Source organism: Electrophorus electricus, chromosome 10 (assembly GCF_013358815.1).
Source record: "Electrophorus electricus isolate fEleEle1 chromosome 10, fEleEle1.pri, whole genome shotgun sequence".
In the NCBI taxonomy this organism is placed as follows: Eukaryota; Metazoa; Chordata; class Actinopteri; order Gymnotiformes; family Gymnotidae; genus Electrophorus; species Electrophorus electricus.
Window position 1 is genome coordinate 3,842,501 of NC_049544.1, and position 5,000 is coordinate 3,847,500.

Below are 5,000 nucleotides of genomic sequence, written 5' to 3' on the forward strand. Positions count from 1 at the left end.
ATTGAGAATTAGTTCATTAGAAAATGCAAAAAAATTAAACAAATCTAAAATGTTCTGATCTCTTCATGATTCTACATGGGAATTGTTGGTGTACATTGATGTTCATAAGAATTACATGTGGATTGTTTAATAAATTGACTCAGGGTTAACACTGTGGTATTTGTCTCTTCCCTTTCTCAGTTCTGGAGAGAGAAAAAAATAGCTGACAATATCATTTAAACTTCTTAGACAGTGTAGGCCTGCATCTGACACTGTGCCGTAAAAGGGTTTAATTGAATATGACTGGGCTTTTAAACAGTTTTTTGACACCTTGATGTTCGAAGACCTAATTGCTTTGGGAAAGTAAGATAAAATAAAATCGAGTTCTGCCGAGAGAGGCCTGAGAGTGCATAAAGGCAACGTTACGTTACAATGGAAGAAGGAAGTTTTCTTTTTAACGCCATCTTCAGCAGCGCGCTCCTCATATATAATTGCAGCAAAAATGGCCTGCTTCGTCTCATGGCTATCGTGGCCTTCATTCATGTCTTACGATTTATTTTCCCTTTTCATTTTGCCCCCTTTCCCCGCTCACGTACCGAGCGCTCCGCGTAGTTCCCTCCCAGCTCCGTGTCTTTCTCCCAACTTCTCCTCTCTTATCCGTACCTACCCTTTCAGCGTTGGTTTCCCTGTTCTTCCTGCCTCCACCCCATCCATCATTTTCTCTCAAAGGAAAGCGTTCTCCGAGCCGCACGTCGTTTGCTGAAAGGAGAGAGCTCCTCTCTAAAACACACTCGCGTCGAATCCTGAGAAACGGCACGAAACACACAGACAGAAAGCGCGACCTGCTATCAAAGCCAGAGCACGGATTAGAAGGCGGTGTTCAAAACCTTATTCTGCCGCTCTGCAAAACGTGGGGCCTGTTCTGTTCTGATGTTTAAAAATTCATTCCTGTGTTTGTGCTAGCCTCTTGTCCTTCTCTTTAGCACCACAGCAGGTTTAGGTATGAGATGAATTCATCCGATCAAGGCCTGTGCTCCATTCCAGGTGAACGCAGCCATGTTGAACCCAACCTTTACCTCACACACTCACTGACATCCCAGGATCACTTGCCTGACAGTCAGATTATAATGGAAGGGCTGTCGGGAAGGTTGCGTGCGTGTGTGGGATGCACCCTGATCACACCCGTTCATTTGAGTCTCCATCCTTCGGCTTGTAAGAAGCTTCCATTTCCCAGGTGAACGTTACACATCGCTTGTGGCCTGTGGGTGGCATGTGCCAAGCCCACGAGTAGAATTTGCATACGTCTGTAGCGCTTGTCCAGAACTCTCTTTTCTAATAGTCAGCCACTCTGTGCATTTACTCTGCTAGACAGACTATAGATTATGACACAATAACTTTCCTAGGCAAGCAGAGCATTGCTTTCCTGGGGATTGGCTCTTTGAAAATGCAGGTCATGAAATGTCCCTGAAATCTGGTGTTTAAGACATTTCTCAGACAGCAGGTGTGATTTTTGCATTGCTCCTGTAGTCTGTGCGGCGTTATTTACAGTACAGGGGTAAGCGAGTCCACATGGTAGACTGGAAGGCTAGTGAGTAGGCTGTGATATAGATGTTTTTTGGTTTCTAACCTATCATTATCATAATAAATTGTAGTTGGGTTAAAAGCATAATTCTCAAGGGTAATTTATGAGCAGCAATTATATTGCTGGAGTCTCCTTTCCACTCACGCATGAACACACAGAGTCGACACATGCAAACTAAGCAACACCCCACCCCCCTGCACACACGCACACACCCACACACACACACACTCCCCTGAGAGAGAATGTTTGCGAGGCATTCATTGAAATTCAGACCCTAATAATGGCAATCAGCACAACCATAAAGGACCCAAATTTAATTGGCCCAGGCCATTAATTCAGTGGTTAGTGCTGCACGGCACAGCAGCATATGTTCCCTAATGAAGCCCAATGCTTCCTGATATAACACATTTTATCGATCCACAAGGCCAGAATTACTGTCTTCCCTCGCTGGGCAACAATGCTTTAAAAGACGTCCATCATAACCCAAATACCTCCGCACGAACACACGGGATAAGGTCCACGATGCGCTCCTGCAGAGAGAGGCATCCAGCGCGCTGCCCTGCTCCCGTGCATGCACAGACACACGCACGCACGCGCCCACCCACCCACACACACACACACACACACACACACTCACAGCATCACACGCCAGGGTCATTATGCACCATTACAGAGAGAGACTTCACCCTATGACAAACAGCCAGAGAGCCTCTTCTCCCCCTTCACACATGAGAGGAATAGCAACGATGCTCAGTTACAGAGGCGGAGAAAGCAAGACGCCAGGCCAGCCCAGGCAATCTTCTCCACGCCGCGGAAAGCTGAACTGTGCGTGGCTCACTTCTAACCAGCACACAGTGCTTCGTTTGAGATGGCGGATGGCTGGGGGCTAAAATCTTCTGAACCGTTTTTCTCACCTCCTTCGTCCCTGCACTTCCCTTTCTTTTTCCATTTCATTTCTTTCCCTTTTATCCACTACATCTCTCGCTTTCTCATTCTAATTCACACCTTCCGTTCTTTTATTCTCAATTCAATTATTTGCATTTTGAAGCAGAGTGGGAAAATCTTTCTTGATGTTCAGAAATGGTTATCTATCTATCTATCTATCTATCTATCTATCTATCTATCTATCTATCTATCTATCTATCTATCTATCTATCTATCTATCTATCTATCTATCTATCTATCTATCTATCTATCTATCTATCTATCTATCTATCCAGACAAAGATCAGTTTCACTAGATTATCAGTTTTTTCCATATGTAATCTTTAATCTGTAATGCTTAATCTGTAATCGCTTGTACCATTGTCAGGCTCAGTGTTATGGAGTGAAAATGTAGTTCAGTCAGTGACCACATGAGCAACATATGCAGGTGACACACGTCCACGCCCACGAATACACCCGCACCATGTTGCAGTTCCACATCATGCACATTAATGCTGGGTCAATGTAAGTACACAGTGGCAGAAGCTGCACTGGTGCCCTTGGGACCACAGAGTTCATTCAAACCTGGAGAAGAGATAGTCAATATGACAGTATGATGATATGACAGTTAAACAGGTGGCACGGTGGGTTTGAGGTTATCGCTGGCACAAGGATATATATCCACGGGCTCACCCAGATCAGCTACACAATTACGTACCCAGCCTGACTTAGTATTGATTAATACAATTCAATGACCATTCACTTATAAGACATGCAAAGCCATACATCTTGCTGTCTTACTGAGGGTCTGCAAGAGGTTCACATAAAAGCAGCAATATGATCAGTCACTTGTTTCCTGTAGTAATGTAACGCCTGTTCACCAGTATTTACCAAGTCTAAGAACATGAGCCTGTTGTGTACTCAATGAAGACACGATAGGACCAGTTGATCAGAGCATCCTATACTTTCCCTTAAAATCGGAAATCATAATATCAGCAACTATTCTGATTCCCCACCGAGGCTTTGTATACCTAACAGTAGGCTACCCTTAACCACATATAACAGAACCCGAAGGTTTGTACATAAGCCTCCAGGAGCCCTGCAGTGTGGACCATAGCATCACTTTAGTGAGCCTAGCTGTTTCAGATGTTCTGGACTTCCCAGAGAGCCTTTCAGAGGAGGGTGAGGATGGCAGGCTGGGCTTTCATAAATATCGAGGGGGCTGTCTGCTCACGGGGCCAAATTCCACAGCTCATCACAAGCGCGAAGCCTGTGCAATCATTACAATCATACTAGCATGACTACAAACAGGGACTGGCGGTGTGTGGGGGGGGGGGGGGGGTAAAGGGAATCAATCAGGGATAGGATGTTAAAAGGAAAGGAGAAGATAGCCCACTCTCAAAGAACAAATGGAAAGAGATTGAGAGAGAGAGAGAGAGAGAGAGAGAGAGAGAGAGAGTACGAGAGGGAGAGAATGATGAAGAGACATTATGTGAGAGATATGGTTCTGTAGAGCGCTTGACCTGAATTTGAGATTCTCTTGTTTAATTGTGGCTGTAATTATTCTCTCTGTAACCATGCCATTCAGATTGTTATCTACATACCGAAAGAGCTTATTATCATTAGCTCAAGTGACTCCTCTCCTCTGAATCTAACCCTCCAAATTTACCGTTACTCCCCAGTGCTCTCTGCTTTGTCAAAATTGGTCGAGTAGGCCAAAGGAAGCATCATTAAACTAAACTTGAGCCTATTCAAATACGTGCGACTGGTCGGAATGAATCAGCTCAGCCAGAGCAGGGCAGCTTTCGTGGAAAAGGAAACCATGCAGTTCCTAAGTGGGCATCCAGGTTAGAGCTCGAACCAACCGAGCCGACTGGTCAGCCTAAACGAGCCACGCACCGAGTGGTGATGACCTTGTGACCTTGTGTGTTTGGCTGTGTTGACATATGTAGAGTGATGGTGAGCTTCTCGTTATGTAATCATTTTCTCTGGGTTCGTTTGGCTTCTCCTGTTACACCTGTTCAAACAGGCAACCAACAGGGACAACAGATCCACCACGACACGCCTCTGCTCAGCTAACGTGCACACGCTGGCACAGACCGGCACACGGGCCTCCGGGGTTCATCCTCCAACCTCTGCTCTGATGAAACTCATCAAAGGGAATAAAAACACAGACGCAAGATGAAGAAAACGGAGAAAAGGCAAGAGCAGATGATATCAGCTGACTTAAGCAGAATAGTACTTAAATGAACTGAGCTGCACGCCTTGGATGATAACCATTTATCAAGCTGTCCCATGTCTGTGAGACAAAGGACTTCTTTAGCATCAGATGCTAATTTTGTGCTAATGACGTAGCACAGGATGCATCAGTGATGTAGGAGAGGGACATGCAGGGTGCCGTGGGAGGCCCTCAGGTAAATAACAAGGCCCTGCCTCTTGTGATGGGGCCCCAGGATTTTGCACTACACGAATCAACAGCATATAGGCCACATACATGGAGAGGGGAAAGGCAGGTT

At 45.5% G+C, this 5,000-nt stretch overlaps 1 protein-coding gene across 1 annotated transcript in view; it reads left to right on the top strand.

Annotated features, from left to right (window-relative positions):
• Window positions 1–149, top strand: part of pitpnc1b (phosphatidylinositol transfer protein cytoplasmic 1b) — a 17,578-nt gene extending 17,429 nt beyond the window's left edge. The window contains exon 10 of the mRNA XM_035531184.1: window positions 1–149. This exon is cut by the window's left edge and continues 1,219 nt beyond it. The gene's annotated coding sequence lies outside the window, so the exon portion shown is untranslated.
• Window positions 150–5,000: the final 4,851 nt, after the last annotated feature.